The 25086-nt window shown below is 38.3% G+C and overlaps 1 protein-coding gene and 1 long non-coding RNA gene across 9 annotated transcripts in view; one reads left to right on the top strand and one right to left on the bottom strand.

Annotated features, from left to right (window-relative positions):
- Positions 1–25086, top strand: part of LOC123597854 (BEN domain-containing protein 5) — a 1446709-nt gene that overhangs the window by 232089 nt on the left and 1189534 nt on the right. The gene's annotated exons all lie outside the window — the stretch shown is intronic.
- On the bottom strand, positions 899–21400 carry LOC123597857. The gene is made up of 2 exons (XR_006712287.1): positions 21350–21400; positions 899–979 (listed from the first exon to the last, which is right to left on the bottom strand). It is a non-coding gene; the product is annotated as an uncharacterized LOC123597857 (long non-coding RNA).

Genomic DNA, 25086 nt, shown 5'->3' with positions numbered 1-25086 from the left:
TTTTTAATTTCCTCTTCAACTTCTTGGTTAACGCATTCATTCTTTAGTAGGATGTTCTTTAATCTCCAAGTATCATGGTCTTTCCAAATTTTGTCTTATGGTTGATTTTGAGTTTCCTAGTGTTGTGGTCTGAAAATATTCAAGATATGATATTGATCTTTTTATACTTGTTGAGGGGTGATTTGTGACCCAGTATGTGATCTATTATGGAGAACATTCCATGTGCACTCAAGAAGAATGTGTATTCTTCTGCTTTAGGAAGAAATGTTATGAATATATCTGGTAATTCCATCCGATACAGTGTGTCATTCAAAGCCATTGTTTCCTTGTTGATTTTCTGCTTACATAATATGTCCAATGTTGTAAGTGAGGTGTTGAATTCTCCTACTATTAGGGTATTATTGTCAATGACTTTCTTTATGTTGGTGATTAATTGATGTGTATATTTGGGTGCTTCACTTCAGGGCATAAATATTTACAAGTCTTAGATCTAATTGGTGGTCAGACTCCTTAATTATGATATAATGCCCTTCATCTCTTGTTACAGTCTTTATTTTAAAATCTAGTTTGTCTGAGATAAGTATGGCTAATCCGGCTTTCTTTTGATGACCATTAGCATGATATATGGTTCTTGATCCCCTTACTTTCAATCTGAACATGTCTTTAGGTCTAAAATGTGTCTCTTGTCAACAGCATATATGTGGGTCTTACTTTCTTATCCATTCTGTTACCTCATGTCTTTTGATTGGAGTGTTTAGTCCATTGACATTTAGAGTGAGCACTGAAAGGTATGAATTCAGTGCCATTGTGTTACCTGTAGAGTTGGTGTTTCTGGTGATGTTCTCTGGTCCATTCTAGTCTTTGTTGCTTTTGGTCTTTTTGTGTTATTTTGTCTTTTCTCCATTCAGAGTCCCCATTAAAATTTCTTGCTAGGTTGGCTTAGTGGTCACAAGCTCCTTTCGTTTTTGTTTGGGAAACTCTTTATCTCTCCTTCCATTGAGAAAGGTAGTCTTGCTGGATAAAGAATTATTGGTTGCATATTTTTGTGATTCAGCACGTTGATTATATCCTGCCACTCCTTTCTTGTCTGCCAATTTTCTGTGGATAGGTCTGCTGCAAACCTGATCTGTTTTCTCTTATAGGTTAAGGACTTTTTTCTCTTTCTGCTTTCATAATTCTTTCCTTGTCAGTGTATTTTGTGCTTTTGACTATGATATGCCTTGGTGATGGTTGATTCTTGTTGAATCTAATGGGAGTTCTCTGTGCTTCTTGGATTTTGAGGTCTGTGTTCTTCACCAGATTAGGAAAGGTTTCCACTATAATTTGCTTCCATAAAGCTTTTGTCCCTTTTTTCCTTCTTCATCTTTTAGGACTCCTATGATTCTGATATTATTCCTTTGTAATGAGTCACTGAGTTTTTTATGTCTTGTATGTGCTTGGAGGGCATAGTTGGGTGGGGCTTGGTGTAATGACTTTACTCTTCACTAGGTGGCACTGCTTAACTTACTGGGGTGAATCAGTATGCTGGCATGCACCTGCATGGGAGCGGTGGAAATGACTTCACCTAGCTCCCTAGTCTCTTGCTCAGATATTTCGTGCACTCACTGTTTGGTGATAAAGTACCCACCCTTTGTCTCAGGCTTCTATCCATGTTCACCGCCTCTACCCTGTCCACGTTCAAGCCATCTGTCTGCCAGGCAGCACCTCCCTCCAGAGTTTTATCTCAGATGGGGTTGTGTTTCAAAACTCCACACTTCAGAGACACCCTTCCCCCATCCCCTGATGCTTGGACATGTGCTGACTCTATGGGGGAGGGTCTAGCTGAGCAATGGCCGGGTGCTGGCTTGCCCCAGAGAACATTTGCGTGATCGCACAGTGGCAGAGGTTCAGAGATGATGGCAAATCTTAACACATACCTTGTGCCAGGTTTCACCTTACTCTTGTGTCTTTGTCCCACTACCAGCAAATATGGCTGCTCTCTGGGGTCCGCTGGAAGCTTTACCTGTGGGGAGGCCATATGGCCTCTACCAAATGCACTCTAAGCAGCAGAACTGCTTCTCCCTGTGAGACACACAGACTCCTCAGGCCCTGCTACCTGCTCCTGGGGATTCGACCTACTTCCTCACTAGAGTACCGGCAGGCACTGTGCTCTGGAACTTCAGACTCTGTGCTCCACTTTTTATAGAATCCTGATCATATTGAAACCCTCTCCTTTATTCCTGTCAATGTTTTTAGGAAACAGATTTATTGTTCAATTCCCTGCAGGTGTTTTTACTCTTTTTCTCTCTTTTTCTCTAGCCATTTTTGGGAGCGTGCTTTTCTTCCATGATCCTGATGTGCCATACTCTCCCCCTTTCTCTTTCTCTGTCCTCTCTCCCCAAAAAAAGCTCCCTACACTCTGTGACTTTTCTCTCCCCCAGTTCACCTCTCTGCATCACATACCTGGCAAGTCCTGTGGCTCAAGTTATGCAGATCATTGTGTTAATTTTCAGATCAATTTCCTAGGTGCTCAAAGTGGTTTGGTGCTGATCTAGCTGCATTTTGGGGACGAGAAATGGTCAGGGCCTCCATGATGCTGCGCCATCTTAACTGGTGTGATATGATATCTTATTGAGGTTTTGAGTTGATTTTCTGTGATGATTACTGATGATAAATATCTTCTCATGAGTCTGTTGACCATCTGTATGTTTTTACTGGAAAATTGTCTATTTAGATACCTGACCATTTTTTTTCTTTGCGAATTTTTATTGAAATTATAGTTAGTTAACATGCATTCTAATATTGTTTTTGGGAGTAGAATTCAGTGATCCATCACTTACACATAACACCCAGTGTTCATCCCAGCCAGAGTGCTTAAAAATACCCATCATCTATCTAGCCCATCCCTCACCCACCTTACTCCTTCAAACCTTAGTTTGTTATCTATCTTTAAGAGTCTCTTATGGTTGGAGCTAGAGTGTATTATGCTAAGTGATATAAGTCAGTCAGAGACAGACAAATACCATATGATTTCACTCATGTGAAATTTAAGAAATAAAACAGATGAACATATGAGAGGGGGGAAAAGAGAGGGACCCCTGACTAGTTTTTAATCAGATTTTTTGTTTTCTGGTTGATAAATTCTTTATATATTTTGGATATTATCCTCTTGGGGCACCTGGGTGGCTCGCTCAGTAGGTTAAGTGTCAAAGTCTTCATTTTGGCTCAGATGATGATCTCAGGGTTTGTGAGTTTGAGCCTCGAGTTGAACTCTGTGCTGACAGTGTGGATCCTGCTTGGGATTCTCTGTCTCCATCTCTTTCTGGCCTTTACCCAGTTGTGCTCTCTCTCTTTTTCTCTCTGTCAAAAATAAGTAAACATTAAAAAAATATTCTGTGATTATTATCCCCTTAGCAGATATATGATCTGCAAATATCTTCTTTCATTCAGTAGGCTTACTTTTCATTTTGTTGATAGTTTCTTTAACTGTCCATAATTTTTGCAGTTTCATGTAGTTCTACTTGTTTATTTTTGCTTTTGTTTCCCTTGCGTTTGGAGTCAGATTAAAAAAAAATTTAGTAAGATCATTGTCAAGGAACTTACTACTGGGGGTTTTATGGTTTTGGGTCTTCAAGTCATTATTCCATTTTGAGTTAATTTTTGAATATGGTATAAAATAATGTTCTGGTTTTACTCTTTTCCATATGGTTGTACAATTTTTTCTAGCACTATTGAAGGGACTGTTCTTCCCCCATTGTATATTCCTGCCTCCTTAGTCATAAAACTAATTGAACATATATGTGTGGGTTTATTTCTGGGTTTTCAATTATATTCCATTGATTTATGTTACCTGTTTTTATGTAAATATCATAGTATTTTGGTTACTAGCACTTTGTAGTATAGTTTGAAATCAGGGAGCATGATACCTCTAGGTTTGCTCTTTGTAAAATTATTTTAGCTGTTCTGTGGTCTTTTGTGTTTCTGTATAAATTTCAGAAATATTTTCTACCTTTGTGAAGTTGTTATTGGAATTTTGATAGGAATTGCATTGAATCTGTAGGTGCTTTGGGTAGAATCAATATTTAATAATATTAATTTATCCAATCCATGAACATCTTTATATTTATTTGTATCTCTATTTATATCCTTATATTTATTTGTGTCTTCTTCAGATTCTTTCAACAATATCTTAAAATTTCAGTGGTCTTTCACCTCCTTGGCTAAATTTATTCCTAGGTATCTTATTCTTTTTTGATGCAATTATAAATGGGTTTTAAAAAATTGTGTCTTGCTGATAGTTAATTATTAATATATAAAAATAGTATAATTTGGTGTAGGAGGAGCTAAGAGAGTGTTGCAGTAGGAGGACCCCTAGGCTTGCCTCATTCCTCAAACACAGCTAGATAACTCTCAAATCATTCTGAATATCCAAGAAATCAACATGAGGACTTGATAGAAATGCACATCTCTAGGGAGAAAAGAGGCCACATCAAGGAATGTAGGAAGTGTGGAGACATGGATTTAGGGAGAAATAGATCATGGGTGCAGTGGAGGGGAGGGAGCCCTGCTCCTAGAGTAAGATGAGAGAGGGTTGAATGCACAAGGATACAGCAAGGACAATCCTTCCCCAAAGCCAGTGGTTGGGAAAGTTAGATGGGCTGATTGTCGTGAATTTTTGCAATCAGTGGGGCTGAAAGACTGGAGTTTTAGAGGTCTGTGGGATTGGCTGGGATCTCGGTGTGTTTCTCTATCCCTATAGGGAAGGCAGACAAGCAACCCTGGGAAAGATGGCACAATCAGAGGATTGCCTAAGGTGCACAGGGGGAGATTGTTGCCTCTTCTTGGAGCCCATCCATGAGAGGTGGCATTGCCTCTCCAGGGACAAAACAGCAGGCAGGTGCCATTTCACTCCCCTGACCCTCAGCATAGGCAGAGACACATTTGCTGAGGATGGCTAATCCAGACACTGACTGTGTACCTTCCTTTATTCCAAATCCCACACCCCTGCACTCTGTCATGACTGCCCTTCTTGGTCAAACCTGTATGAATCCCAGTGTGAGGAGACCCTTCCCCAGAAGACCAGGGTAGGTCCCCACCACTGCAGGTCCCTAATGTTTGGAGTTTTAAAAGTCAGCAGACTTGGCTGGGATAAAGCCCAAAGTGCCCTGTGGTGTTCCAGACAGTCAAGCAACCTGGAGATAGTGTGGAAACAACAATCTGAAAAACGCTTGAGACAGATGAGGGGAAATTATTTGCTCTTCTGGGAGGGCTTCCCTGAGAGCAGCAAGCAATGACTTCCCTCTATAGGGACAAAGGAGCTGGCTGACACCATTTCCCACCCCCACCCTTCAGCATAAACCATTTGTAGTAAACAGCACAGTGCCAGCACTGGGAGTCTAACCTACTTACACCAAGTCCTGCCCCTTGTGCTCTGCTGTTACCAGATTTTTTGGGCAAGTGTGTGTGATGAACCGTGAAGTGGTCCTTTCCCCCTGATGATCAGTACAAACACCCATATGCATGTCTATTGACCATAGAGTTCTGCAAAACTTCAGTTCTACTGGAAATAGAATAGCATCAGGAATCATTTAACAAGGAGACAAAAACACCTAGTTAGAACATGCCACACTCTGGCTAAGGTCCAAACACTGCCCACTGCAGACAAGGAGAACCTCTGCAGACAACTGATCTGAGGGAAAGAGTGGTCAAAGCACATCAGCAGAGTGCATGCAGCTCACACAATAGACACTTCCTGAAGCAGCAGTCCCCAGACCTTATAAGACTTACCTTTCATAAACCCATAACTCAAAGGAGCAGGAAACATAACAGGATTTTCTAATACAGAGAAGAAGACAGAGACCTACACAAGATGCCAAAATGAAGGAAATCATCCCCAGAGAAAGAACAAGATAAGGTCACGGCCAGGGATCTAATCAAAACAGATTAAAGTATTATGCATGATGCAGAATATTTTTAATAGAATAATTAGAATAATTACATTGTTTTAGGTTTAATTATTTATTTTGAAAGAGAGTGAGAGAGACAGAAGGAGGAGGAGAGAGAATCCCAAGCAGGCTTCACACCAGCAGTGCAGAGCCCGACATGGGGCTTGAACTCACGAACTGTGAGATCATGACTTGAACTGAAACCAAGAATTGGACGTTTAGCCAATTGACCCACCCAGGTACCCCTGTATGATGCAGAATTTAAAGCAACAATGAAAATGATACTCACTGCTTCAGAAAAGAATGGAAAACTCCAGGGATACCATTATCACAGAGATAAAACAGCAAAAAATTCAGGCAGAAATGAAAAATTCGATAACCCATATTTAAAAAAGGCTGGATGTCATGACCACAAGGATGGAAGAAGCAGAAGAACAAATAAGTAATACAGAAGATAGGATTATGGAAAATAATGGAGCTGAACAAAATAGAGAAAGAAGAATGATGGATTACAAGAGTAGACTTAGAGAACTCAGTGACTCCATCAAATGTCATAACATTCATATAATAGGAGTCTCAGAAGAAGAGATAGAAAAGGGGGCAGAAAGATTATTTGAGGAAATAATAGCGGAAACATTCCCTAATCTGGGGAAGGAAAGAGACATCCAGATCCAGGAGGCATAGAGAACTCCCATCAAAATCAATAAAAGCAGGCCAACATCAAGACATATTGTAGTTAATTTGCAATGTACAGTAATAAAAAAAATTGTAAAAAGATCGAGATGAAGTCCCTAACTTATAAGGAAGACCCATAAAGGTACCAGCAGTTATCTCCACAGAAACTTGGAATTGCAGAAGGGACTGGCATGATATATTCAAAGTACTGAATGGGAAAAATTGGCAGGCAAGTATACTCTTTCCAGTAAGTCTGTCATTCAGACTATAGGGAGAGATAAAGAGTTTCCGAGACAAAAACTAAAGGAGTTCATGTCTACTAAACAAGCCATGAAAGGGGACTCTTTGGGAAGAAAAGACCAAAAGTGATAAAGACTAGAAAATAACAGAGAAAATCTTTAGAAACAATGGCAAAGTAAGTAATAAAATGACACTAAATACATACATATCAATAGTTACTCTGAATGTAAATGGACTGAATGCTCTCATCAAAAGACATGGGGTGTCAGAATGGATAAAAAAGAGAAGACCCATCTATATGCTGCCTATAAGAGACTCCTTTTAGAACTAAACACACCTGAAGAATGAAAGTGAGGGGATAAAGAAACATTTATCATGCAAATGGAGGTCAAAAGAAAGCCAGAGTAGCAATACTTCTATCAGACACACTAGATTTTATTTTATTTTATTTTATTTTATTTTATTTTATTTTATTTTATTTTATTTTATTTTAATTTTATTTTATTTTATTTAAATATGAAATTTATTTTCAAATTGGTTTCCATACAACACCCAGTGCTCATCCCAACAGGTGCCCTCCTCAATACCCATCACCCACTCTCCCCTCCCTCCCACCCCCCATCAACCCTCAGTTTGATCTCAATTTTTAAGAGTCTCTTATGTTTTGGCCCTCTCCCTCTCTAACCTTTTTTTTTTCCCTTCCCCTCCCCCATGGTCTTCTGTTAAGTTTCTCAGGATCCACATGAGAGTGAAAACATATGGTATCTGTCTTTCTCTGTATGACTTATTTCACTTAGCATAACACTCCAGTTCCATCCACGTTGCTACAAAAGGCTATATTTCATTCTTTTCTTATTGCCATGTAGTATTCCATTGTGTATATTACCACAGTTTCTTTATGCATTCATCAATTGATGGACACTTCGGCTCTTTCCATAATTGGGCTAGTGTTGAAAATGCTGCTTTAAACATGGGGGTACAAATGCCTCTATGCATCAGCACTCCTGTATCCCTTAGGTAAATTCCTAGCAGTGCTAATGCTGGGTCATAGGGTAGATTTATTTTTAATTTTGTAAGGAACCTCCACACTGTTTTCCAGAGTGGCTGCACCAGTTTGCATTCAAACCAACAGTGCAAGAGTGTTCCCATTTCTTAACATCCTCTCCAGCATCTGTAATCTCCTGATTTGTTCATTTTAGCCACTCTGACTTGCATGAGGTGATATCTCAGTGTGGTTTTGATTTGTATTTCCCTGATGAGGAGTGACGTTGAGCATCTTTTCATGTGTCTGTTGGTCATCTGAATGTCTTCTTTAGAGAAGTGTCTATTCATGTTTTCTGCCCATTTCTTCAGTGGATTATTTGTTTTTTTGGGTGTGGAGTTTGGTGAGTTCTTTGTAGATTTTGGATACTAGCCCTTTGTCCGATATGTCATTTGCAAATATCTTTTCCCATTCCATTGGTTGCCTTTTAGTTTTGTTGATTGTTTCCTTTGCTGTGCAGAAGCTTTTATCTTGATGAGGTCCCAATAGTTCATTTTTGCTTTCAATTCCCTTGCCTTTGGATATGTGTCAAGTAAGAAATTGCTGCGGCTGAGGTCAGAGAGGTGTTTTCCTGCTTTCCCCTCAAGGGTTTTGATGGTTTCCTGCCTCACATTCAGGTCCTTCATCCATTTTCAGTTTATTTTTGTGAGTGGTGTAAGAAAGTGGTCTAGTTTCATTCTTCTGCATGTTGCTGTCCAGTTCTCCCAGCACCATTTGTTAAAGAGACTGTCTTTTTTCCATTGGATGTTTTTTCCTGCTTTGTCAAAGATGAGTTGGCCATACGTGTGTGGGTCCAATCCTGGAGTCTCTATTCTATTCCATTGGTCTATGTGTCTGTTTTTGTGCCAATACCATGCTGTCTTGATGATTACAGCTTTGTAGTAGAGGCCAAAGTCTGGGATTGTGATGCCTCCTGCTTTGGTCTTCTTCAAAATTACTTTGGCTATTCGAGGTCTTTTGTGATTCCATACAAATTTTAGGATTGCTTGTTCTAGCTTCGAGAAGAATGCTGGTGCAATTTTGATTGGGATTGCATCGGATGTGTAGATAGCTTTGGGTAGTATTGACATTTTAACAATATTTATTCTTCCAATCCATGAGCATGGAATGTTTTTCCATTTCTTTGTGTCTTCTTCAATTTCCTTCATAAGCTTCCTGTAGTTTTCAGCATACAGATCTTTTACATATTTGGTTAGGTTTATTCCTAGGTATTTTATGCTTCTTGGTGCAGTTGTGAATGGGATTAGTTTCTTTATTTGTCTTTCTGTTGCTTCATTGTTAGTATATAAGAATGCAACTGATTTCTGTATATTGATTTTGTATCCTGCAACTTTGCTGAATTCATGTATCAGTTCTAGTAGATTTTTGGTGGAATTTATCGGGTTTTCCATGTATAATATCATGTCATCTTCAAAAAGGAAAGATTGACTTCATCTTTGCCAATTTTGATGCCTTTGATTTCCTTTTGTTGTCTCATTGCTGATGCTAGCACTTCCAACACTATGTTAAACAACAGCGGTGAGAGTGGACATCCCTGTCGTGTTCCTGATCTCAGAGGGAAAGCTCTCAGTTTTTTCCCTTTGAGGATGATGTTAGCTGTGGGCTTTTCATAAATGGCTTTTGTGATGTTAAGTATGTTCCTTCTATCATGACTTTCTTGAACATTTTTATTAAGAAAGGATGCTGAATTTTGTCAAATGCTTTTTCTACATCGATTGACAGGATCATATGGTTCTTTTCTTTTCTTTTATTAATGTGATGTATCACATTGATTGATTTGCGAATGTTGAACCAGCCCTGCAGCCTAGGAATGAATCCCACTTGATCATGGTGAATAATTCTTTTTATATGCTGTTTAATTCAATTGGCTAGTATCTTATTGAGAATTTTTACATCCATATTCATCAGGGATATCAGCTTGTAGTTCTCTTTTTTTGCTGGGTCGCTGTCTGATTTGGAAATCAAAGTAATGCTGGCTACATAGAATGAGTCTGGCAGTTTTCCTTCCCTTTCTAATTTTTGGAACAGCTTGAGAAGGATAGGTATTATCTCTGCTTTAAATGTCTGGTTGAGTTCCCCAGGGAAGCCATCTGGTCCTGGACTCTTATTTGTTGGGTGATTTTTGAAAACTGGTTCAATTTCTTTGCTGGTGATGGGTCTGTTCAAGTTTTCTATTTCTTCCTGTTTGAGTTTTGGGAGTGTGTGGGTGCTTAGGAATGTGTACATTTCTTCCAGGTTGTCCAGTTTGTTGGCAAATAATTTTTCATAGCATTCCTTGATAATTGCTTGTATTTTTGAGGGATTGGTTGTAATAATTCCATTTTCATTCATGATTTTATCTATTTGGGTCCTCTCCCTTTTCCTTTTGAGAAGCGTGGCTAGAGGTTTATCAATTCTGTTTATTTTTTCAAAAAACCAACTCTTGATTTCATTGATCTGCTCTACTGTTTTTCTGTTTTTGTTTTTTGTTTGTTTGTTTTTTTAGATTCTACATTGTTTATTTCTGCTCTGATCTTTATTATTTCTGTTCTTCTGCTGGGTTTAGGGTGTCTTTGCTGTTCTGCTTCTATTTCCTGTAGGTGTGCTGTTAGATTTTGTATTTGGGATTTTTCTTGTTTCTTGAGATAGGCCTGGATTGCAATGTATTTTCCTCTCAGTACTACCTTCGCTGCATCCCAAAGTGTTTGGATTGTTGTATTTTCATTTTCATTTGTTTCCATCTATTTTTGAATTTCTTCTCTAATTGCCTGGTTGACCCATTCATTCTTTAGTAGGGTGTTCTTTAACCTCCATGCTTTTGGAGGTTTTCCATACTTTTTCCTGTGGTTGATCTCAAGTTTCATAGCATTGTGTTTTGAACGTGTTCATGGTATGATCTCAATTCTTTTATACTTATGAAGCGCTGTTTTGTGACTCAGTATGTGATCTGTCTTGGAGAATGTTTCATGTGCACTCTAGAAGATAGTATATTCTGTTGCTTTGGGATGCAGAGTTCTAAATATATCTGTCAAGTCCATCTGATCCAATGTATGATTCAGGGCCCTTGTTCTTTATGGATACTGTGCCTAGATGATCTATCCATTGTTGTAAGTGGAGTATTAAAGTCCCCTGCAATTACCACATTCTTACCAATAAGGTTGCTTATGTTTGTGATTAATTGTTTCATATATTTTGGGGCTCCCATATTCGGCAAATAGATATTTATAATTGTTAGCTCTTCCTGATGGATAGACCCTGTAATTATTATATAATGCCCTTCTTCATCTTTTGTTACAGCCTTTAATTTAAAGTCTAGTTTGTCTGATATAAGTATGGCTACTCCAGCTTTCTTTTGACTTCCAGTCCCATGGTAGATACTTCTCCATCCCCTCACTTTCAATCTGAAGGTGTCCTCAGGTCTAAAATGAGTTTCTTGTAGACAGAAAATAGATGGGTCTTGCTTTTTTATCCATTCTGATACCATATGTCTTTTTGTTGGAGCATTTAGTCCACTTAAATTCAGTGTTATTATTGAAAGATACGGGTTTACAGTCATTGTGATATCTGTGGGTTTCATGCTTATAGTGGTGTCTCTGGTACTTTGTGGTCCTTGCAACATTTCACTCACAGAATCCCCCTTAGGATCTGTTGTTGGGATGGTTTAGTGGAGATGAATTCCTTCAGTTTTTGTTTTTGTTTAGAAAAACCTTTATCTGTCCTTCTATTCTGCATGACAGACTTGCTGGATAAATGATTCTTGGCTGTGTATTTTTTCTGTTCATCATATCGGAGATATGCTGCCATTCCTTTCTGGCCTGCCGAGTTTCAGTAGATAGACCTGCTACTACCTTATGTGTCTACCTTTTATGTTAGGGCCCATTTATCCCTAGCTGCTTTCTGAATTCTCTCTTTATCCTTGTAATTTGCCAGTTTCACTATGATATGTCACGCAGAAGAAGGATTCAAGTTACGTCTGAAGGGAGTTCTCTGTGCCTCTTGGATTTCAATACCTTTTTCCTTCCCCAGATCAGGGAAGTTCTCAGCTATGATTTGTTCAAGTACACCTACAGCCCCTCTCTCTCTTCCTCTTCTGGAATTTCTATGATACATATATTGTTTCATTTGATTGCATCAGTTAGTTCCCTAGTTCTCCCCTCATATTGCTGCTTTTTTTTTAATCTCTCTTTCTCAGTCCTGTTTTTCCATAATTTTATCTTGTAATTCACTTATTTTCTCTTCTGCCTCTTCAATCCATTCTATGGCCGCCTCCATTTTATTTTGCACCTCATTTAGAGCATTTTTTAATTCCTCATGACTATTTTTTAGTCCCTTGATCTCTGTAGCAATAGAGTCTCTGCTGTCCTGTATGCTTTTTTGAAGCCTAGCAATTAATTTTATGACTATTATTCTAAATTCTTGTTCTGTTATATTGCTTAAAGCGTTTTTGATCAATTTGTTAGCTGTCACTACTTCCTGGAGTTTCTTTTGAGGAGAATTCTTCTGTTTCGTCATTTTGGCTAGTTTTCTGTCCCTTAGGAGTTTTAAAAATTTGTGTGCTCTGCATCTGCGAGCACTGCTATATTAAAGGAGGGTCATATACTGTCCAGGGCCTGGCCCTTCAGGAGGTGTTTTTTTGGGGATCGCTGCTTGTTTCTTTTGTTGTGACTTTGTTCATTTTATTACCCTTCTCATAGTAATATTTTATACCCTCCACTATGTTTGCTTTGATATGTTCCTTGGTGTAGCCCTGTAAAGGAAAATAGATAGACAAACAGGGACAAAAACATGCAAACACACAAACAAATAACACAAGCAAATAAACAGAAACAAAAACCAAAGACTAAAGACTTAAAAAAAACCCAAACACCGACTACAAGTAAAGAAGAGGTTGGAGATGGTGCTGATGGAAGAGAACATACAAAGATAGAAATGACAGTATCAGTGGGGCGGGGGGGGGGGGGGGGGGGATAAAACTGATTAGGTAGAAAGACTAAAAGGCCTAATCCAGAGAGAGAGAAAAGAAAGTAAAGAAGGAGGCATGGAAAATGAAACGAAGATAAAATTACCCAGACAGAGAAACTATATGGCTTGATTGTTTCAGATAGAAAGGAGTGTAAAGAGGGATGTGTAGAACATTTATCAAACAATGGATTAAATATGCCTGTTTAGACAGACCAATAAGGAGAGTAACCAGCCTAGGGTAGGGAAGAGATAAGGAGGAGAAATGGGGGTGTGGGGGTGGGGGAGAATATATCTATATATCCAGAATTGACCTAGAGTTAATCCAGGCAATGCTGCATTGCTTGTTGGGAGGAGCTGTCTGCAGTGTCTGTGCTGCTCTGGTGGATATGCAGTTACCCAGTGCAAGTGTGCCTGGTTTAGCGTGTTCTGATCCCGCCTCCACTATGGGCCCTGGGAGTGATTCCTGAAGCCCAGCCTTCGTGGTGGGGGGTGGGGGCCGGGAAATGGTTATCCCCCAGTCTCTTCTCCACGGAGCTGACCCAGTGGACTCAGTTCAATTCGTCCTCATGTGCCACGGGTGCAGATAGGGCAGTCCTTCTTGCTCCACCAACTCCCCTGACCCTGCACTTGGCTAGGATTCAAAGTTCCCCCTCCCTGTGCTCTGGCGTTGGGGACGCGCCTCTCAGTGTGGCGATATGTGGTTCTGGCTGGCTTTGTCTGTGCCACCGCACTTCAGGGAGGACCGATCTCTCCTATTGGGGACCGAGAGCTGCTGCCTTCGTCGCGAGCCCCCGGGGTTGCAGACAAAGGTAGGCTTCATCTTTTCCCACAGCACTCCAGGGAAATGGCCCCTTATCCTCCTGCAGAATGAGCTCCATGGCCCAGCCACTGCGCCCAGGGGTGGCGGATGCAGGCAGGTTCTGTGCAATCTTGCAGCCCTCCAGGGAGGGAACCACTTTCTCTAGCTGCGGACTGAGCCTCTGTCCTACCACGGCACCCAGAACTGGCTCCCCTCCTCCCCAGGTGCTCCAATGGGGAGCCGGCCCCAGTCCAAAGAAAGCCCTGCAGTTAGAGATGGGATCCCTCTCCGTCTCAGTCTGAGGGCTTTCTTTTGTCCAGATAGGGTCCTGCACTTTCCTGCACTTCCCTAGCCTCTTTTTCTCTTCCCTTTGTCTCTCGGCAGAAGGGGGTTCTTCCCCTCAGTGCCCACGCGGCCTTTTTTTTTTTCATCTCCCCTAGTTCGCAGTTACCCACCTATCTTTTTTCCAGCTTTCCCATTTTCTTCCTAGTAGATTCAGTCTCTTTTCCTCCCAGGCTCTGGTGTTCAAAGTCCTTTGTCTTCTACACTTCTTTGAGAGACCAGGGACATATGGATCCCCCTACTTCTCCGCCATGTTGGCCCCTCAATCTCTTAATTTTTTTTAACATTTATTTATCTTTGAGAGACAGTGCAAGTGAGGGAAGGGCAGAGGAAGAGGGAGACACAGAATCAGAAGTGGGCTCCAGGCTCTCAGCTGTCAGCATAGAGCCTGATGCAGGGCTCCAACCCATGAACCATGAGATCGTGACCTGAACTGAAGTTGGACGCTTAACTGACTGAGCCACCCAGGTGCCCCCAAACAGACTCTTAACTAGAGAAAAAAACTAAGGGCTACTGGGGAGGGTATGTGGGCAGGGGGATGTTTTCAAGGGTGATGGGTATTAAGGAGGGTACTTGCGATGAGCACTGGGTGTTTTGTAGGTAGGTGATGAATCACTAAATTCTACCCCTGATACTAATATTACATACACTGTATTTTAACTGATTGCTATTCAAATAACAACTTGAAAACATTTTGGTTATTACTTTTGTATTATACAACTTTATTGAATTTGTTTCTTTGTTCCAACTTTTTCCAGTACAGACTAACAGTATTTTTAGTGGAGAGTTTTTTATATAAAATGTTATGTTATTTGCAAATAATGACACTTTTATTAATTCCTTTCCAATTTAGATTCCTTTTATTTTCATTTCTTGCCTAATTTCTGTGACTAGGACTTAGACTAGTATGTTGAAAAAACGTGGGGAGAATGGCCATCCTTGTGTTATTTCAGATCTTAAAGTAATATACGTTGAGAAGATATTAGCTATGGGATTTTCATACATGGCCTCAATTTTATGAAATATGTTACCTGTATATTCACTTTTGGGAGAGTTTTTAATCATTAAACGATGTTTAATTTTGTAAAATGCTCTTTCTGCATCTACTGAGATAGACATATGATCTTTATCTTATATTTTGTTAATGTATCACATTGCTTGATTTGCAGATGTTGATTCATCCTAGCATCCCAATAGTAAATTCTACTTGAATTTACATTATGTGTGATAATTTTAATGTATTGTTGAGTTTGGTTAGCTAATATTTTGTTGAGGAGTTTTGTGTCTATTCTTAAAGGTATTGACTTGCAATTTTCTTTTTTTGTGGTATCCTTGTTTGGTTTTCATATCAGGGTAATGTGGCTTGGTAAAAAGAGTTTTGGAAGCATTTTCTCCATTTCAGGTTTTTAGAAGAGTTTGAGAAAGAAGAATTTTAAATGTTCTTTGGTAGAATTTGCCAATGAGGTTGTCTGGTCTTTTGTTAGGAGGTTTTTGATTATTGGTTCACTTTCTTTACCAGTGATTGGTGTCTATTCTTTCTTTTTTATCCCCCCCATGATTGAGTCTTGGAAGTTAATATGTTCCTAAGACATTATTTGTTCTAGGTTGTCCAATTTGTTGGTGTATAAATGTTCACAGTATTCTCTCATTATTCTTTGTAATTTGGTGGTATCAGTTTTAGCTTCTCTCATTTATGATTTTTTGTATTGGAGCCCCTTTTTTTTTGGTGAGTCTAGCTAAAGGTTCTTCACTTTTGGATATCCTTCTAAAGAATCAGCTCTTATTTTCATTGATCTTTTCTATTGTCTTTGTAACCTTTATTTCATTCATATACACTCTAATTTTTATTATATTGTTTCTTCCACTAACTTTGGACTTCTTTTGTTGTTCTATTTGTATTTACTTTATGTGTAAAGTTAAATTGTTTGAGATTTCTCTTATTAGAGTAGCCTTTGATTGCTATGAACTTGCCTCTAAAACTAATTTTGTTACATCCTATAAATTTTGGTATACCATATTTCTGTATTTTCCATATTTACCCATTTCTTCTTTGATATGTTTATAACCTAGTAGTTCTTCTATAACATGGTGTTTAATTTCCATGTATTTGTACTCTTTCTCCCGGTTTTTTTTTTTTGTAATTTTAGTTTAATATTATTGTCATCAGAACAGATGCTTAATATGATTTCAGTCTTTTTTGAATTTATTTAGATTCCTATTGAGGCTTAACCTATGAGCTGTCCAGAAATATCTTTCCCATGCACTTAAGAATAAAGTATATTCTGCTTCTTTTGAATAAATTTCGTGTGTATACCTGTTACTTCCATCTAGTCTGATGTATTAGTTATGGCTCATGTTTCCTTACTGCTTTTCTGTCTGCATTATCCATTCTTTGATGTAAGTGGGGTATTACAATCACCTATTATTGTATTGTTATTAATTTCTCACCTTAGCTCTGTTAATATGTACTTTATATGTTTTGGTGTTCCTATGTTGGTGCATATACATTTATAAATGTCATATTTTCTTGCTGAATATATCCCTTTATCATTATGTGCTTCCCCCTTTTATATGTTTCAATTTTTATTTATATTCCAGTAAGTTAACATATAGTGTAGTATGTATTAAAGAGTTAGAATTTAGTGATTCATCACTTACATAAAATACCAGTTGCTCATCACAAGCCCCCCCCGCCCTTTTAAAATTTAAATTCAAGTTAGTTAACAAACAGTGTAGTCCTGGCCTCAGGAGTAGAACCCAGGGTTTCATCTCTTACATTCAAACCCAGGGCTCATCTCCAAAATTGCCCTCCTTAATGCCTGTCACCCATTTAATCCATCCCCCTGCCCACCTCCCCTCTAGCAGTCCTCTATTTGTCCTCTGTATTTAAGTGTCTCTTATGGTTTGTCTCCCTTTCTGTTTTCATCTTCTTTTTCCTTCCCTTCCTCTGTGTTCATCTATCAAGTTTTTCAAATTCCACATGAGTCAAATCATACGATATCTGCCTTTCTCTGACTTATTTCACTTAGCATAATATCATCTAGTTCTATCCATGATGCAAATGGCAAAATTTCATTTTTTTCATCACTGAGTAGTATTCCATTGTATGTATATACCACATCTTCTTTATCTACTTGTCAGTCCATGGACATTTGGACTCTTTCCATAGTTTGAGTATTGTTGATGGCACTGCTATAAACATTCAGGCGGATGTGCCCCTTCAAACCAACATTTATGTTTCCTTTGAATAAATTCCTAGTAGTGCAGTTGCTGGGTCATAGGGTAGTTCTGTTTTAATTTTTTGAGGATCCTCCATACTGTTTTCGAGAGTGACTACACCAGTGTAACCCACCAACAGTACAAAAGTGTTCCCCTTTCTCTGCATCCTTTCCAACATCTGTTGTTTCCTGAGTTGTTAATTTTAACCATTTTGACAGGCGTGAAGCGGTATCTGTTGTGGTTTTGATTTGTATTTCTCTGATGATGAGTGATGTTAAGCATCTTTTCATGTGTCTGTCAGCCATCTGGATGTCTTCTTTGGAAAAGTGTCTATTGATGTCTTGTGCCCATTTCTTCACTGGATTATTTGCTTTTTGGGTGTTGAGTTTGATAAGTTCTTTATAGATTTTGGATACTAACCTATTATCTGATATGTCATTTGCAAATATCTTCTCCCATTCTGTGGGTTGCCTTTTAGTTTTGTTGATCATTTCCTTCACTGTGTAAAAGCTTGTAATCTTGATGAGGTGTCAATAATTGATTTTTGCTTTTAGTTCCCTTGCATCTGGAGACATGTCACGTAAGAAATTGCTGCGGCCTAGATCAAAGAGGTTGTTACCTGTTCTCACCTGTAGTATTTTGATGGTTTCTTGTCTCACATTTAGGTCTTTAATCCATTTTGAATTTATTTTACTGTATGGTGTAAGAAAGTGGCCTGGTTTAATTCTTCTGCATGTCGCTGTCCAGTTCTTCCTGCATCATTGGCTGAAGAGACTGTCTTGTTTTTATTGTATACTCTTTCCTGCTTTGTCATAGATTAGTTGGCCATATGTTTGTGGGTCCATTTCTGGGTTCTCTATTCTATTTAATCGGTCTATGTGTCTGTTTTTGTGCCAGGACCATACTATCTTGATTATTACAGCTTTGTAGTATAGCTTAATGTCTGGAATTATGATGCTTCCATCATTAGATTTCTTTTTCAACATTACTTTGTCTATTCATGGTCTCTTCTGGTTCCATACCAAATTTTAGAGTTGTTTGTTCTAGCTCTTTGAAGAATGTTGCTGTTATTTCCATAGGGATTGCATGTGTAGATTGAATGTGTAGATTGCTTTGGGTAGTTTTGACATTTTAACAATATTTGTTCTTCCAATCCATGAGCATGGACTGTGTTTCCATTTCTCTGTGTCTGTTTCAGTTTCTTTCATAAGCTTTCTATAGTTTTCAGCATACAGATCTTTTACCTCTTTGTTTAGGTTTATTCCTAGGTATGTATGGTCTATGGTTTTTTGTATAATTGTCAATGGGATCAATTCCTTTGATATCTCTTTCTGTGGTTCATTATTGGTGTATAGAAGTGCAACTGTTTTCTGTACATTGATTTTATGTACTGCAACTTTGCTAAATTCCCATATCAGTTCTAGCTGGTTTTTGGTGGGGTCTTTTGGGTTTTCCATGTAGAGTGTTATATCATTGTGAAGAATTAAATTTTGACTTCTTACTTGCCAATTTGGATTCCTTTTATTTCTTTTTGTTATCTTATTGTTGAGGCTAGGATTTCCAGTACTATGTTGAAAAACAGTGGTGAGAGTGGACATCTCTGATTTTAGGGGACAAGCTCTCAGTTATTTCCCATTGAGGATATTAGCTGTGTGCCTTTCATATATGGTTTTATGATGTTAAGATATATTCCTTCTATCCCTACTTTCCTGAGGGTTTTTATCGAAACAGGATGCTGTATTTTGTCAAATGCTTTTTCTTCATCTATTGAGAGGATCACATGGTTCTTATTATTTCTTTTATTAATGTGGTGTACCACATTGATTGATTTACAAATATTAAACCAGCCCATGCAGCCCAAGAATAAATCCCACTTGATCATGGTGAATAATTCTTTTAATGTACTGTTGATTTTAATTTGGTAGTATCTTGTTGAGAATTTTTGCATCCATGTTCATCACAGTTATTGGTCTGTAATTCTCCTTTTTAGTGAGGTCTTTGTCTGGTTTGGGAATTAAGGAAATGCTGGCTTCATAGAATGAGTCTGGAACATCTTTAGAAGAATAGGTATTGACTCTGCTTTAAATATCTGGTAGAATTTCCATGGGAAGCCATCTGGCCTAGGACTCTAATTTGTTGGGAGATTTTTGATAACCAGTTGAATTTTTTCATGGTGATGGGTCTGTTCAAATTTTCTATTTTTTCCCATTTGAGTTTTGGTAGTATGTGAGTGTCTAGGAATTTGTCCATTTCTTCAAGATTGTTGAGTTTGTTGCCATAAAATTTTTCATAGTATTCTTTAATTATTGTTTGTATTTCTGTGGTGTTGTTTGTGATCTCTCTTCTTTCATTTGTGATTTTATCTATTTGGGTCCCTCTCTTTTCTTTTTGAGAAGTCTGCCTAGCGGTTTATCTATTTTGATAATTATTAGAAAAAACCCTCTCATTAATCTGTTCATTCATTAATCTGTTCCACTGTTTTTATTGATTCTATATTGTTTATTTCTTCTGTAATCTTTATTATTTCTCTTCTTCTGCTGGCTTTGGGCTTTCTTTGCTGCTGTTTCTAGTTTCTTTAGGTGTGAGGTTAGGTTCTGATTTGGGATCTTTCATGCTTCATGAGATAGGCCTGGATTGCAATGTATTTCCCTCCTAGGACTGCCTTTGCTGCATCCCAAAGGCTTTGGACTGCTGTGTTTTCATTTTTATTTGCTTCCATATATTTTTAAATTTCTTCTTTAAATTCCTGGCTAACCCATTCATTCTCTTGCAGGATGTTCTTAAACCTCTATGTATTTGGAGGCTTTCTAAATTTTTTTCTTGTGGTTGATTTCACGTTCCATACTGTTGTGATCTGAAAATATGCATGGTATGATTTCAGTCCTTTTATATTTGCTGAGGGCTGTTTTGTGACCAGTGTGTGATCTGTTTTGGAGAATGCTCCATGTGTACTTGAGAAGAAGGTATATTTTGCTGCTTTTGGATGAAAAGTTCTGAATATATTTGTTAAGTCCATCTGGTCCAATGTATCATTCAAGGCCATTGTTTCCTTATTGATTTTCTGCCTAGATGATCTGTCCATTGCTATAAGTAGAGTATTACGGTCGCCAACAATTACAGCATTTAAAAAAATTTTTTTATACATTTATTTATATTTGATATGCACAGAGACAGAGCACAAGTGTGGGAGGGGCAGAGAGAAGGAGACATAGAATCTGAAGCAGGCTCCAGGCTCTGAGCTGTCCGCACAGAGCCTGACGTGAGGCTCAAACTCACAAACCGCAAGATCATGACCTGAGCCGAAGTCTGATGCTTAACCAACTGAGCCACCCAGGTGCCCCAACAATTACAGTATTATCAATAAGTTTGCTTACGTATATGATTAATTGATTTACATATTTGTGTACTCTCATGTTGGGGGCATAAACATTTATAGTTGTTAACTCTTCTTTTTTTTTTTTTTTTTTAAATTTTTTTTTTAACGTTTATTTATTTTTGGGACAGAGAGAGACAGAGCATGAACGGGGGAGGGACAGAGAGAGAGTGGGAGACACAGAATCGGAAACAGGCTCCAGGCTCTGAGCCATCAGCCCAGAGCCTGACGCGGGGCTCGAACTCACGGACCGCGAGATCGTGACCTGGCTGAAGTCGGACGCTTAACCGACTGCGCCACCCAGGCGCCCCATAGTTGTTAACTCTTCTTGATGGTTAGACCCCTTAATTATGATATAATGCCCTTCTTCATCTCTTGTTTACAGTCTTTGTTTTAAAATCTAGTTTGTCTCATGTAAGTATGGCTACTGCAGCTTTCTTTTGACATCCAGTAGCGTGATAGATGGTTTTACATCCTCTCACTTTCAATCTGCACGTGTTGCCAGGTCTAAAATCAGTCTCTTTTAGCTAGCATATAGATGGATCTTGTTTGTTTTATCCATTTTGATACCCTATGTCTTTTGATTGGGGCATTTACTCTGTTTAAATTCAGAGTGATTATTCAAAGATATGGAGTTAGTGTCATTATGTTATCTGTAGTTTTTGTGCTTGTGGTGATGTCTCTGGTCATTTGTAGTCTTTGCTGCTTCCCACTCACAGAGTCCCCCTCAGGATCTCCTGCAGGGCTGGTTCAGTGGCCATGAACTCTTTTAGTTTTTGTTTGTCTTGGAAAACCTTTATCTCTCCTTCTATTCTGAATGACAGCCTTGCTGGATAAAGGATTCTTGGCTGCATATTTTTCCAATTCAGTACATTGAATATTACCTGCCACTCCCTTCTGGTCTGCCAAGTTTCAATGGATAGGTCTCCTACTACCCTTATGTGTCTACCCTTGTAAGTAAAGTCTCATTTGACCCTAACCTGCTTTCAGAATTCTCTCTTTATCTTTGTGTTTTGCCAGTTTAATTATGATATATTGTGGTGTTGACCTGTTTTTGTTGTTTTTGAAGGAAGTTGTCTGTGCCTCCTGGACTTGGATGTCTGCTTCCTTCCCCAGATTAGGGAAGTTCTCAGCTATAATTTGTTCAAATAAACCCTCTGCCCCTTTCTCTCTCTTCTTCTTCTGGAACTCTTATGATATGGATATTATTTCATTTCACTGAATCAGTTAGTGATTCAGACCACAATTCTCCCCTTGTGGTCTAGTTATTTTCTATCCTTCTTTTCTCGGGTTCATCGTTTTCCAAAATTTTATTTTCTATTTCTTCTACTCTCTGTTTCTTCCATCCTTGCTGTCGCTGCATCTAGTTTATTTTGCATCTCATTAACAGCAGTTCTTAATTCATTGTGACTATTTCTTATGTCTTTAATCTCTGCAGCAATAGATTCTCTGTTGTTTTCTATGCTTTTTTCAAGTGTGACTATTATTTCTATTTTTCTAAATCCATGTTCAGATATAGTGTTTATATCTGTTTTGGGCAATTCTCTGGCTGTTACTTCTTCCTCGAATTTCTTTTGAGGAGAATTCTTCCATTTCATCATTTTGTCTAGTTTTGTATCTTTTATGTGTTTTAATAGCTTGTTATGTGTCCTGAAGCTGCAAGTACGACTGTATTAAAAAGGGGTCATATACTCTCCAAGGCCTGGCACTCCAGGGAGTGTTTTTGGATTGTGTTGTGAGCACTCTATTCTGTCTTTGGTTGCTTTATCTCACTGCTCATAGTGGTGAATTGGACCAAGTCTGTGTTTTGATTTGTTTGTTGGAGTAACCCTGGAAAAAAGGAAAAAAAACTGGGGGGTGGTGGGGAGATGCCTTATCCTATACAAAGAGATAAATGACAGGGGCAGAAAAAAAAAGACCTGGCAGAGAATCAAAGAAACTATATGTCTTAATCCAGGGAGAGAGAGGAGAGAGGAGAGAGAGAGAGAGAAGAAAATAAAGAAAGTGATACAGAAAGGGTGTAAAAAGCATAGAGTAAAACTGCCTGATTAAAAGAAACAAACAACCAGAAGTGAGAAAGAAGAAGAAACAAATCAAAACAAAACAAACAAAACAGACTAACATGCAAAACGAAAGGACAGTTGTCTGTTGGTGCCTGGGGCCAGTGGCTGTGCTGGTCTAGAGGAAAGGCCCTCTGTTTTAGGTCAGTATCAGTCTTACTCCAGTGGGTAAGCAGTTGCCAGGCATGGAGGGGTCGGGTTTTGGAGGATTCTTTACAATGTTAAATCACTTTCCTTCTTTACAGCTCTCTCTTTGTCTTTCAACAGTTTATTAAGTTTGATTACAATGTAAGTGTGGATCTCTGAGTTTATCATATTGGACTTATTTGAGTTTCTTTGATGTGTAGTTTAATGTTTTTCATAAATTTTGGGAGGTTTTTAGATATTAATTCTTCAAATATAGTTTATGTTCTTTCTCTATCTACTTGCCTTCTTAGACTCCCATTATGTGTGTGTTGGTGTGATTGATGGTGTTGTATAGGTCTCTGAGTTTCTATTTGTCTTCATTTTCACCCCATTCCTCAAAATGGACAGTTCACTTGACCTGTCCTCAAGTTTGCTGCTTTTTCATCTGCCTGACTTTCTATTGATACTTACTAGTGACTTTTTAAAAGTTCAGTTATTATACTTTTTACCCACAGCATTTCTATTTGGTTCTTTAAAAAAGTAATTTATGTCTCTCATACTTCATTCTATATTTTCATAATATGGTCTTTTAAAGAGTAGACTTTTTATATTTGATGCAGTCCAATGATCACTATTTTTTAAATGGTTTACTTTTGTTGCCATAGCTCAGAACGTTTACCATGACCTGATTACAAAGATTTTCTTTCACATTTCCTTCTTAAAAAGGTATAACTTAAAAACGTGTATAATATTTTAGTTTATTTTTATGTATCTTGTGACTTAGACTAAAGAGTATTAGTTTTACATTGATAATATAAAAATCACAATCTTCGTCCTTAAGATAACACAAACTTATCATACACTTCTTAAAGGAAGTGTCTGAAATAGTTTTTATTAGGATAAAATAAAGGTTTTGATAGGGATGCATTCCTTTTGGAGATTCTGTGGGAGAATATATTGTTCTGTCTTTTCCATTATCTACAGGTCACCTGTATTCTTTAACTCATGGACCTTCTTCCATCTTCAATGCCATTGATATAGTATCCTAAAATTTCTCTGTATTTCTCCCTTTCTGTTTCTTTGTCCCTCTCCCTTCTCCCTCTCTTTGTCTTATTAGGACTCTTGTTATTGTCTTGAGCCCACATAGATTATCTAGGATAATCTTTCCATATCAATATCTTACTGTAATCACACCCCCAGTCCACTTTGCCATATGCCTGACCTAGTCACAGGTTTTAGGGGTTAGGACATGCACAGTCCTAATGGTCTTTGGGGGGCTATTATTCTGCCTTCCATAGTAGGGGCATAACTGATTTTTTTTTCATTTTGCATATTGATATGCAACTGTACAGAAGCGTTTTTTTGAAATCACTATCCTCTTCCCATTGAATTGAGTTGACAGATTTGTGGGGACTCAGTTGATCCTAAATATAAGAATTTGTATCTCAAAACTCAAATGTGTTTTGTTGATCTCTATGTTTATCCTTGTGTTGACTCTAAAATGTTTTAATTATTATATATAGTTCTATGGTAGGTTTTGAAATTAAATAGTGTAATTCCTCAATTTTTATTATTCTTTTCCAAAATTATCTTTGCTATTCTAGGTCATTTTATTTCTACACAAATTTTAGTATCAATGTGTCAGTTTCTATAAAAACACTGCTGGAATTTTGATGGGGATTGTAGTAATTTTTTTTTTTTCAACGTTTTTTTTTTATTTATTTTTGGGACAGAGAGAGACAGAGCATGAACGGGGGAGGGGCAGAGAGAGGGAGACACAGAATCGGAAACAGGCTCCAGGCTCTGAGCCATCAGCCTAGAGCCCGACGCGGGGCTCGAACTCACGGACCGCGAGATCGTGACCTGGCTGAAGTCGGACGCTTAACCGACTGCGCCACCCAGGCGCCCCTGTAGTAATTTTTTTTAATTGTCTTTAATGTTTATTATTTTGGGAGAGACAGAAAGTGAGTGGAGGAGGGGCAGAGAGAGAGGGAGACATAGAATCTGAAGCAGGCTCCAGGCTCCAGACTCCGAGCTGTCAGCACAGAGCCCAACGCGGGGCTTGAACTCACAGATCATGAGATCATGACCTGAGCCAAAGCCGGATGCTTTAGCACCAGCCACCCAGGTGCCCCAGGATTGTAGTAATTTTGCAGATTAATTTGCGGAGAATTGGCCTCTTCATAGTAATGGTCCTCCAATTCCATTTATTCAGATTTTCTTTAATTTCTCTAACTAATATTTTATAGATTTCAGTGTACAATTCTTGGACTTTTGGTTAAATTTACTAATGTTAAATTTCCTATTTCATTCTTTTTGATACTGTTCTGAATTAAAATTTTAAT

Source organism: Leopardus geoffroyi, chromosome C1, assembly GCF_018350155.1.
Source record: "Leopardus geoffroyi isolate Oge1 chromosome C1, O.geoffroyi_Oge1_pat1.0, whole genome shotgun sequence".
In the NCBI taxonomy this organism is placed as follows: Eukaryota; Metazoa; Chordata; class Mammalia; order Carnivora; family Felidae; genus Leopardus; species Leopardus geoffroyi.
The sequence above is the reverse complement of the archived record's forward strand: the minus strand, read 5'-3'. Positions and strand labels throughout refer to the sequence as shown.